At 32.9% G+C, this 13,101-nt stretch overlaps 1 pseudogene; it reads right to left on the minus strand.

Moving 5' to 3' along the window:
- Nucleotides 1–8,432: 8,432 nt before the first annotated feature.
- On the minus strand, nt 8,433–10,873 carry LOC100799003 (heat shock protein 81-3-like; annotated as a pseudogene).
- Nucleotides 10,874–13,101: the final 2,228 nt, after the last annotated feature.

Raw genomic sequence — 13,101 nt, forward strand, 5'->3', positions numbered from 1 at the left:
TATAGGTTTACCACATATGTGGAAAGAGTGGGGTCTCAATGAATCTGGATACTCTGATGGCTTTCCACCTCTCATTGACACCTCTTCATATTAACTTTCAAGCAATAAAAAGTCCTCACTTCTCACTTGCCTTTCGTAACCATATCTCATTCCATGTATACTCCTTATATGATGTGCCAAACCATGCTCAATTTTTCGCATAACAGCCTTATATGATGGGTCCCCTTCAAATTAGCAACTCTATCAGGTATCTTTATTATACTTACTCGATTTTCGTTTCCAAGAACTTGCTAGGCCATTTTTCCTCCCTAGTAAGTTGCATATTTCTCGCTTCTTTTTTTTTTTGTTTATCTCTTTTGGTCACTGGAATTAATGTCTCTGTATCATTGTTCACGTGAATCAAATTTGAAAAATACTCATATTTGTTCACGTGATTCCTTGTTTACCAACAATAAATTCATGCGTGTTCCAAGATTTAATGTGACATTTGGATCACCTTAGTCAATATTTTATGATCATGTTTCACCAAAATTCATAACTTGTAGTCCCTTATCAACATTGAATTCATGACACTAACATGGGGTGTCAATATTATCCTCATGAGGCGTGGTGACATGGGCAATATTCAACATAAGACTGGCATCAACAGCTTTATTTGCCAATTCGACATCCAACTTGATGAGATCTTCATATTGTGTGGTCTTTTGGTTCAACAAAACTCTTTGCTGAAACAAAAAATAGTCAAATATATTTGAATAGTAATGATTTAATTTTTAATATTTTAATTTAAATTTATGTGTAAAATTATTATTATTATTATTATTATTATTATTATTATTATTATTATTATATAAAAGATACTGTGCTGATTAAAAAATATAATATATATATTTATATATTTTGCTAAAATTAATATATTACTGAATCATATATTTAATATATATTTTGTTACTATATAGTGGGTCGGCGACCCACCGCTAGATTCATAGCCGGAAATAATGTCGGACGCGCCAATTTGAGGCGCTAGCCGGTAAGACTCAACACTTTATATATATATATATATATATATATATATATATATATATATATTACTTTTAAGTCCTATTAAATTATATTTAATTATAAGCCATATAAAATAATTTTCAATAATTTCGTGGTAAAATAAATATTTTTTGAATAAAATTTATATTATGAAATTGAAATTTTTCTACTAAACATTAATTTAAATCTAATTAATTAATATATTTATTATAAAATAAAATTTTGGTTCTATGTTTAATAGTGTCATATACAAAAAGAATTGTTATTAATATTTAGATAATAATTTTAATTTTTTACATTAATATATATTAAAATTAATATATTAAATATATTTTTATTATAAAATAGTTTTAAATTACTTAGATAAAAATACCTTAAATTAAATTAATTTTATTTTTTTTTAATGGTAAAGACAGCAAACACCATTCATGGGTGACATTATTATTCGAGTTAGGTAAGATCGTGATAATTTTCTTTCTCCAAATATTTATCACAATTTCATCTCTAAAACTCAACATTTTTTTCTTTTAATTTATATAAAATTATTTTTACTTATAAGTCATATAAAATCTTTTTAATTAATTCCATAAATAAATATTTATATTCTGAATGTAATTTATTTTTATTTTAAAATGAAGTTGACATTTTTATACGAAAGCATTAATTTAAATTTAATTAATTAATATATTTATTATTAAAATAATATTTCAATTTTATGTTTAACAACTTCATTTTATAAAATTTTGTTGATTAATATTTTCATAACAATATCAATTTTTTCATAAATATATAATAAAATATATTGATATACATTAAAATATTTTCATTATAAAATAATTTTAAGTTATTCATTGACTATTTCACCGGCGCGAAAAAATTTCGGTCAAAGAAAGATACACACAAACACAGAGAAATTAAATGTTATTTATACTGCAAAAAAGCCACACACTCTTCAGCACGATTTTTTTTTCCTACTGAAAATTTTGAATATTAGAGAAGACACACACTTCAAAAAAGCCATTGACAAGTATCTTTTTATTGGTGTTTTTCTTTCTCCAAATTTAATTAGCATTCGCCGAAGTCTTTTTTTTCTGTTTGTTGAAAATGAATTTAGAAGTTACCTAAAGAATCGTTGATTTTCAATATTTACATTCATCAGAAAGAATCAAATGAACCACCTATGGACAACACCATCACTTGAATAAATGCTTTCATTCTTTTTGACCCAACACCTATTTTCGTTTTCAATGAAAGAATCATAATTTCCCATATATGCAAATATCTGCAGCTAAAAAGAAATGTTCACTAAAATTCTCTCCTTAAAATTAATTGATTTTAACGTTAATAAAAAAATAGTTTTTCTTATCAGCATGTTATTGATATGAATTACTTATTTATCATTTATTGATAAAAAGAATTGGTTGAAAAATCATATTAACCACTTTTAATAGAGTTCATTGTCTTAACTGCATTTTTTATTTTATCCACACAAAACCCAAACTAAGACCTTACTTAGAATATGTTGCTAGAATAGAATCGTTTTCTTTGCTATCCAAATATTTACACCAAAACGAATATTGCCATGAACCCACCAAATGGACAAATCAATATCAAAATCTATAAACAAAAAAATTACTAGAATCTTTATTTCAACCACTTCCAATAAGTTGAATCAGAAAGATTCTTTATAAGGAGTTGGAATAGGATTACATTGCATCATCATGTATGATCCAATGGCAATGATTAGGAGCTTAGCTTGCATGGAGTTCGTGGGTGTGCTTTCAATTGCATGTGTCACCTCACACTTTCTCAGACCAAATCTTTTGAAGTGTGGCAAGGCAATCACGTGGCTCATGATGATGAGGCTATATAGTGTATATGCTTCAATGTTTGTTTCGTAAGGCCAACGGTCCAACTTGTTCTGCCCATCTTTATTTTGTATGTCTACTCTTTTCATTATGGAATAATCATTCTAGAAAAATTAAATAAAATAAATCTTCTCTTTTATATTGCTATCAGATGTTTTTATAATTGTCAGCTTTAAAATGTGATTAATTACGTACTTATTATTAGTTTTATATATGTTTGGATTGGTAAAAAAAAAAAAAAAGGTTACAAATGCTTTTAAAAAGAAGTATGTCTTATAAAGATTGAGCAGGATAATTAATACTGTATTTTTGGATTAAGTCATACTTTCATTGTCAAGATATTCATATATATATATATATATATATATAATATTAATATTAATATTGACCTTTAAATGCATTGCTCTCAAAATTGCATTCTCTGATGTTTATCTTCTCATTCATAAGAAGGACTCACTTACCACCAAAGTGACCAAACTTAACTCGTTGATAGATTTTGTAAATTTTATTAGGCATGAATTTGGTTTTGTAGGTTGAAAGTTTTTTTTTTAAAAAAAAATATGCAATGCGCACTAGCCTCAAATAGGTAACGTTGAAGAAAATGCATGTATTACAACACATTAACCAAAGGAGACAATAATGGGGAGATTAACCGATGATTTCGTAAGTAGAAGGTATTGCATATTTGCATATCAAATAAATGCATATTATTCTACCTTTTTTCTTCTTTTTAATTTATCTTTTACCCGTTTATCAGTGACTATTAATATCTAACATGGTCATTGTATTTTCCTTCGTTACTATACTTTTTTATATAAATTAAAATGTAATTTTTGTCTCTTTATTTTTTAAATTTGTGATTTTAATTTTTTTTTATTTATAAAATTTTAGTTCTCTTTCTCAATTTCAGATCTGAGTATCTACTTTTTTTAATAAATTAAGCATAGCAATTAAATAATTTTTAAAAAAATTGTCACGTGAATAATAAATAGACATGTGTTAATCAATATTGTTTATAGAACACATAGATCGATCAACATTTAAAATTGATCACAACACTAAAATTGTGAATTTTTTAAAAATGAAAAACGAAATGTCTTAATTAAAAAATAAAAAACTAAAATTACAAACTTTTTAAAACTACATCATAAAAATTTTCAATTAAAAAATAGAAAGACTAATATAACATATTTGAGAAAATAGGAGAATAGAAAATACATTTTAAATTTTTTTCTTATTAATTTATGGATCTTACAAGATATTTCTTTCTCATTAAATGATTTGTGACTCTCTTTTCACATAAAATTGCAAATTTGATATTTTTAATTAATGTATTTTAAAAAGACAGTTTAATCTGTAATTACACTACTACAAAACATGTTTACTACGACGCGCCAATAACATCGGTTGGTAGAACCGTCTTTGAAGTTAATGAGATGACAGTATCGTAATTAAATTGTAAGTTTAAGGACGGTTATTAAAAAATCCGTCGTAGTTAAACTCTGTACAAAGATGATTTTACCTGACCGTCTTTGAATGCCTATACTTTTCTCGTTTCTCTCTCTCTCTCTCTTATCTTATCTGACAGCACAAATCCTTTCTTTCTCTCTCGCTTTTCTCTCTTTCCCTCTCTCTCTCTCTCGCTTTCTCTCTCTGGCGGAGGATGGCGTGGTTTGCACTTTCGCATTCGGGGGTAATGGGAAGTATTTTGAGAGTGTGAACGACAACGCTATGGAGGCTAAAAATCACGGTGGCGCCGCATATGGAGACTAGAAATCACGACAGCGTCGCATTTGGAGGTCGGAAATCACGGCAGCGATGCTGCTTCACGGAGGTTCCTAACAAATGATGGTTTTTAATTCTTCTTTCCTCTATTTCTTTTCTCTTTGCACTATTTTTTTTGTCGTTACAGATGTTTTTATTTGACAGAGATTGTGTTAGCATCTATAGTTGGGGTTTTTTAGGCTTATGAGTTATGTTATTGTTTTTTGTTCTATATTGTGCTGGTTGTCTGAGTGTGTTAATGTTGCAAGAGTGATTTTGAGTTCTAACAGAGAAGGTTGGAGCATGAGGGCAGTGTCAGAGATCGATAAATTTCATATCTGAAAGTGAAAACCAAAAGAGAAAGAAGAAAAGAAAAACTGAACAAGAGAGAGAGAGAGAGTTGAAAAAAAAACTTTAAATATTTTTTATTTTTTTCGGTAAAAAAGTTGTTGCTGCCAATCATTTTAATGGTACATGGGTGTACCAAGAAATTCATAACTTCGCCTTAGAACAATTCTGTGAGGAAGACGAGGGCATAACTATCCTACAATTTCATTAAAGAAGCATGTGTAATGTATGTGATGTGTTTCATTTAACAGAATTAACACTGTGAAGAAATAGGAGATGCCTCTATTAAGTCTTAAAATCAAAGTGTAATTTATTCTTATTATTATAATTATAATATTCATTATAATACTAATATATATAAGTGGTCATTTTATTTTTACCTTATTTATCATGGTGTCTTACCATATTGAGTTTTATGGTTTAGTCGAAACCCATCCATCTCTTGTGAGACAAGAATTAAGAAGATATGACTTAACCATCTCTTGTGTGTCAGATTTTCTATGTTTGTTCCTCTTGCTGCAACAACATCTTACTCTTCCAAAACTATTATTGGACTTATCCCTAAAACACGAGTAATATGAGTGAATGATATGCTGAAGGTGACAATAATTAATAAATGATAATTTCTCTTGCTTGCAGCAACATCTTGCTCTTCCAACAGGTATGTAACCTTACAACTTTAAATTTTCAATTAATCCACTTTCCATATAATAATAGTAATAATACCAAAATATAACATAGTCATGATAATTAAAGATTTATAAGTCATTTTTTTAATAAAAAAAAGAGTAACATTTAATGTTAGCAATGTACTAATTTCCAATAAAATTTTATAACAACTTCTTAACTCGAGTAAACCTGTAATATTAATTAATAAAGGTCAAATATGTTTTCGGTTTGTACTTTCAGTGATTTTATTTTTTTCCAGAATTTAAACTTTAATCAATTTAATACTTAAATTTTATAAAGAGTGATGATTTTTGTCATTCTTCATGATGAAAATCGTCTTTGATAAGAAACAAAAATCATTACTTTTCTGAAATTTAGGAATTAAATTGATGAAGATTAAAGCATGAGAAGTAATATCAATTTTTACTGAAAATACAAAAATTAAAAACATATTTTATCCAAATAATAATATAATATATAATTAGTAGTTAATCGTCCACTAGAGCTAGAATTCTTGTAGCTAACTCAATATACTTTTTTTTATAGGTCACTTGACAGCGAGACCATCTGCTTTGTGCAGATCTTAGAGCTTCCAAGTCTTAGCTAACTTAATATACTATTTTAATTTTTTTGTTTAAAAAAACATTCTAAGACGGATATTTGAAAAACCGTCTTAGAATCCTAAGTTTATTTTTAATTTTTTTAAAAAATATATACATTTTAAGACAGTTATTTGACAAACCATCTTAAAATGTAATCCTTTTAAGATAGTTATTTTCTTGAGAATTGTCTTAGAATGTACAGTTTTTCTAAGACGGTTTTTTAAGAACCGTCATAGAAAGTTTTGACTTTCTATGACGTTCGCTATAAAATCGTCTTTGAATGTGTTGCAGAACCGATGTAGAAACATCTTTTTGCAATAATGTTAATTCGTAATGTTTCTAATTCTAAACCTAGTCTTCCACAGCTATATCCTCCTTCTCTAATCATCACTCTCATGGTGGCACAACCATGAGAACCTATGAACACTGTCATCACCATTGCCATCACTGCAGCCACCCTTCCCCACCCTCTGACCCTCCATGATGTCACTCCTCTGATCCCAACTCGTACTCCACAACAATTGATTCGGACTCCATCCATCCTCCTAATCTTCTTTCTTTCTCTCTTTCTCTCTCTCTCAAAACTAGTTACCAGACGCATTTGGAACCATCTTTCCCATCTCAACATCAACCCCATGCCAACGCATCTACCAGATGCGTGCTTGGATGAGATATGCAAAATCTCTTTTCCCTCTTTGTGATTGTTTGGTTCCCTTCTGTTGCCATTTTTCTCTGTGTTGTGGTCATATCAAGTGTGTTCTCTCTGTTAGTCTTTTGCATGAGGTTCCAATTTGGTGGTGGCGATCGAGGGGAAGGAAGGTGGTTGCGGTAATTTTCAAGGGTGGAGCATTTGGCTTCTTCACAAAGACGACATGGGGTGTCGGAGCTCTGACTGGCAATGATGTAAGAGAACAATGTGGTTTAGTGAAAGAGAATGGAGATTTAGGGATTAATTATGGATTAGAGTCTTTTTAAAATACATTAAATTAAAAATAAAATAAAAATATCAATTTTACAACAAAAATCCTTAAATTTTAATTGAGAAAACAAAAAGTTAAACTTAATTATTTTGAGTGACAAAATAAATTACGTAAAATTATATAATCAAGCAATACATAACATCCCTTCCTATATAACTTATTTTAAATTTATACTAAAATAACGGTCAAATGTTTTTCCTTCAATTTGAAAACTACACGTTACCTAAAAAAATCCTCAATATTTTTCTGTCCAAGCTACTTGAGACATATGAAGATCTAATCAATATTGAATGGATTCATTCAACATATCTTGAAGTTTGAGATTTGATTACGAGTCTATCCTCTTAAATATGGAATCTCTCTACTTACCCATTTTCCTTATCTTATTTAAAGGTCAACTTTATTATGCAAGGTACCTATAAAAAAAAAACTTTGTTATGGAGAGTTTACATGTTTTGTTATATGAGTGCTTTAGTCTAGATAAGGGCTAACTTTCAAGTGCGATCACTTCATTTCATTCGATTCTCCCATATAATTGTTGATCATATTTATCTCTCTTTTAACTTAATTAACTATAAGAATGTCTTTATAAAAAAAAATATTTCCTCTTTCGTGACCACACACACACACACACACACACATCACCTAAAGGAAATCACTCATTAGTAGTTAGCAAACATAATGATTAGTTAGTCGACAAACTTTTTATACCAACAATATGTAAATATGATTAGTGGTGTATACTCATAATTAATTCATTCTTCAATTGAAAAGAGTATAACTAAAATTAAATAAAATTTTTACACTAATTTTTTGTAACAAAAAATTAGTTATATATCTTGAATAAGGCTGAGAGAGGATATTTGTTAGGAACATGGTTACACTATGCTATGCTAAACTACACTAAATAGGTACTGGACAATTCTTCTCTGTTTTATTCATGATTTGTGGTATTTATAATTTATAATGAAATACACGTGATGGTTGTTGCTGCCAATCATTGGCAAGTTAGTGCAAAATATTTGAAGATAACAGAATTGGGTAAATATCCTAGGTGGTTATAATAGAATGTTGATATGGTGGTGAGATTACTTTTCGAGATTGACAATCGTGCCCTGCATTCCTTCACTCGTAATCTCTGAGGTATGTTGGCTTATTGACTATCCTCTTGGGCCTGTTGACTTGTGCGCAATTGCTATCAACACTCTCTGCTGGAAAAAAACAACCTTGCCCTTGATGTTGTAAAGGGACTTCCAAACCAAAGCAAATGTGTTGGGATCATCAAGGCTAAAACTTGGCGTCAAAAGGGTAGTCTCAAAGAGAAGCAACACATGGTCTTTCACAGACTTACCATTCTTGTCAGCTTCAACTCTCTTCCTCAACTCCTCCATGATACCATTGTCTGGGTTGATCTCCATGGTCTTCTTGCTAGACATCTGGCCACTCATGCTGCTGTTTCTCAAAGCCTGAGCCTTCATGATCCTCTCCATGTTTGTGCTCCGTCCGTATTTACCAGTTACCAAACAGCAAGGAGAATCCACATGATGATTAGACACCACAACTTTCTCCACCTTGTCACCAACACATCCTTGATCACATGGCAAAGACCCTCAAATTTCTCCTTCAATTCTTCCTTTTTTTTCTTCTCGTCTTCACTCTCGTCAAGTTTCATGCCTTCCTTAGTAGCAGAGACCAACTCCGTTCCCTCAAATTCCTTATGCTAACTAACAACATACTCATCAATAGCATCAACCATGTAGAGAACCTCGTACCCCTTCTTCTTAAGCTTTTCAAGAAAAGGGGAATTCTCAACAACTTTCTTGCTTTCACCAGTAATGTAGTAGATGTCATTCTGCCCTTCCTTCATCCTGGTAACATAGTCCTTGAGGCTGGTCATCTCATCACCATTCTTAGTGGGGTGATACCTGAGCAATTCAACAAGCTTTGTCTTGTTATGAGAAACCTCATGAATACCAAGTTTCAAATACTTAAGGAAGGCTTCATAAAACCTGTTATAGTCCTTCTTGTTCTCCACAATTTCAAAGAACATCTCAATGCATTTCTTGACCAATTTTAGGATCTTGTTCTGTTGCAACATTTCTTTAGAAATGTTGAGAAGAAGATCCTAAGAATCCAAAATACCCTTAACAAAGCTAAGATATTTTGGCATTAACTCCTTGCAGTTGTCCATGATGAAAACACGAAGGACATACAATTTGATTTTGTTAGGATTCTTCCTAGTGTCAAAGAGATTAAAAGGTGCCCTCATGGGGATAAAGAGGACAACCTTAAACTCCTGGTGACCCGCAACAGAAAAATTCTTAACAGGCAGATGCTCTTCAGTTTCAATTCTATTAGTTGTCTCAGCGGTTAATCCTTTTTCTGCCACCATTTCTTTTCTTAGCTGTTGAAAAGATTGTTTGTCTAACTTGTCAATATTTGAACATATTGTCCTAAAATTTTCACGAGGTACTCTACGTATTTGCAGCATGCCATCTAGTAACTTTCTATCATTCAACTTTATCTCACATTCCCCAATGTCCAACTCATTAACTAGTTCAGTCAAAATCCTAACAACCTCAAAGTCCGGACCCATAATTTCAGACACGCTAGGATTACCAGCAGTATCAAAGTCACATTGATAAAATTCACGATATCTTCCCTTGGATGAGTTATTCACTCTGTAAACCTTGGCTATTTGGTACCTTTTGAAAGATGTCAGACCATTCATAGCCACAAACCTCGCAAAGGGAATTGTCAAGTCATACCTCAAAAAAAGAAGCTCCCCTTCAGATGTGACACCAACAATCTTTCCTTCCTCGTCAAATTCTACCTTGCACTCAGGCTTGTTCAACATATATGTTTCACCATAAACAACACTAAGTTGTGAAAATGCCTGGGGAAGCTCTCCTAAACCATATAAAGGATATATGTAAGGTGACCCTCCTTGAAAGTGTACAAGAGACTCTGCATATAACTTTATTCTCTTCACAATGTCCAGTGCTAGCTCAGCCAAGTAGCGATCATCGCTATGAAGCGCCAAAGCATGACCAATGAAGTCTATAGTGTTATCATCAAGGCCATATTATGCTATTAACTCTTTAGTAGTCACTCTTGTCAAGTCCAACCCCTCATGGGTCTTGGGATCACTCTCATTGTATTTTTGCACATAAATGAAAAACTTATGTGTCCAGTGTTTTGCAAATAGCCCCATAAGTAGGGACTTCAAGGTCTCCATGTCGTTTGCAGGCACCTTATGAACCTTTCCTTTATTAAACACATAGCTTCCATCCACAGCTTTGAAATAGAGATACTTGGTAACATTGGCATGTATAAGAACCCGCACCAAATTTCCATTAGCCATAATAAACTTAGGGTTCATATGAATGTTGTAGTCTCTGCTAGTGCCCAAATATAGAAGAGACTTGTCATCTCCCCTGAATCTCTTTCAAAGCTGAATAAGATTGAGAAGAGTGGAATCTTCTCCATAATAGTTCCTATCCATATGCAGAACCCTGAGGCCAACGACAGAGAGAAGACCGTTGAGAATGCACTCCTTGAGACCCGTACCCAACATGTTCACATCGTACTCCTCATCCATGCCCAACATATGCCGAAAACATGGTTTTGGATTTCTGAAATGAGAAAGAACAACAATGGATAGACACAAAAACACAACACAAAAGTGTGATTGGCTCTAGAGGATAATGGTCTCTCTATGATTAGTAAGACCAATGGCCTGAGAAACGTGTGCTTCCCTTGTTGAATCGGTCTTGCCATAGAACTCCAACACAAGTTCTAGGGTGTTCCTTCTGTTGTTGAAGTTGATGCACTAGCCACTTCGGCTTGTCTTGTCGCGGCTCCTTCGTCCACCGTTGATGTACCCTTACTGAGTGTTGGTGTGGCGACCACGAGTGCTCCTACAATATCGCCTCCTCTTTCTTCAGCTCCACCGGTTCCACCCTTTGCTATGTTGGCTTCAGTGTCCCCTTCCTCCTTTTCTTGCCCCCATGTGTCTTTGGATCACCTGTACACCTCCAACAATGTTGATTCACTGTGGGGTGAAAATTACAAGCTGAAGCAGAAGACCTCTATTGGCTTCATGTCAGCCTTTGGTAAGAATCTTATTTGGTTAGCTGGGGTGGAGAATGCTACGGATTCTACCAAAATTTTCCTCCAGAGAAGTTTGGCGATTTTGGAGGAGAATGGACAATGACACCAAGAGGCTCTACGCAAGGTGGCATCCTTGGAGATAGAGGTTGCCAAATGGAAGGCTACTGCTCGCACAGTCTTAAGAGTGGAGCACCCCAAGGTAGCTAACTCCATCATTGCCTTCGTCGAAGCTGTGAGGTCGAACCACCAACTGTCTTCCAAGGTTGGCAGTCTCTTGGCCAAGTTGTTGTGCACCAGGTTGGACGGTAATGAACTATCTGCATGCTACAAGGGCTTGTAGTAAGAGAAAAAGGACTTGGCAAGGTGGAACATATTGCAGCAAAGAGGGATGAGCTTGCCAAGGTGGTTGTTGAGTTAGAGGCCCGACTAAAAGAGTTGATGTCCAAGCTAGAGGAGTCTGTTAGTCGTTATTTACGACTAACTTTTGTGTTGAAAAGTGTCATGAAATTTATATCTTTTCCCCAATTTATGGTTCTTTTTGTAGGTTTGTACATATTTTTATATTTAGTTTAATTTCACTCAGTAGATATTCCCAATATTGTGAATTTATGTGGTTAAACTTCAGTTTCAGGCTAAAGGATGATGAAGAAGAAGGTTGAAGCAGCTGGTGTCTCACTAAGCAAGGCATATGCGCTTAGCGAGTAACATCCGCTAAGTGAGGCCCTTAGCTCGCTTAGCGAGTTGGGAGAATCTGGAAGAGAATATGTCATTCATGCACGCACCTAACGCGCCATCAGCTCGCTCAGCGAGTCATTTGTCTCTTCTCGCGCTCAGCGCGCCCAGCTCGTTAAGCGAAAAATTCACTAACTCCCGCTTAGCGAGAAAATGGCGTTAAGCAAGCCTTCAAGATCAAAAAGCCCTTAAAAGATTGAAGTTGGCGAAAAATGAGGAGAGACGTAACAAAGTCGAAAAATAGAGCAAGAGATAAGAGCTTGGATGAAAAGCCTCATCCTTTGAGAGATTCTTAGTTTAGGATTGATTATTAGGTTTTTAGAGGTGGAGGAGACATCCCCACCACTTTGTAATCTTAATTATCCTTCAAAAACCTATTCTTAGGCTGAAAGGTGCTAACTTGCAATGGAAGGCTAAATCTCTTGTTGGGGATTTCTACTGAACTTTGATGTAAAAATCTTTTACTATCTATTTAAAGTTGTTTTTATGTGTTCATTGCTTCTATCTGCACTTAATTCTTGCATGCTTGTGGCTTGATCGCCCATTTGTGTGTAAAGTTAGGATTTTTCGCATTAGAAAGTGTTTTAAATTCTTAGAACTGGATAGAGCGGGCTAGAGAACTATATGTATGGACATGGAGTGCAGTGATTTAGTTTATATTATGTCGTAATCGTAATGCAATTCGTTTAAGTTAAGTTCGACGAGGGATCTAGAACAAAGTTTAGATAGAGTTAGACCCATTCACTCGAGGGATCCTGGTTTGGGTAGTTTTTTTCGGCATAGAACACAAAAAACAACCTTAAATAGAGAAAAATACTCAATAACATCAAGTAGGTTCAGTAGAAAGACCCAACGTTTTTAATCATCTGTTTATCTCTCACCTTTAGATAGTTAATTTTGTAGTTAAATTAGAACTGTAGACACAACTTCTTTTTATATTTACTGGCTTTATACAAATGTTTACCTACTGAATGAATGCTCTCT

The sequence above is a fragment of the Glycine max genome, chromosome 3, assembly GCF_000004515.6.
Source record: "Glycine max cultivar Williams 82 chromosome 3, Glycine_max_v4.0, whole genome shotgun sequence".
In the NCBI taxonomy this organism is placed as follows: domain Eukaryota; kingdom Viridiplantae; phylum Streptophyta; class Magnoliopsida; order Fabales; family Fabaceae; genus Glycine; species Glycine max.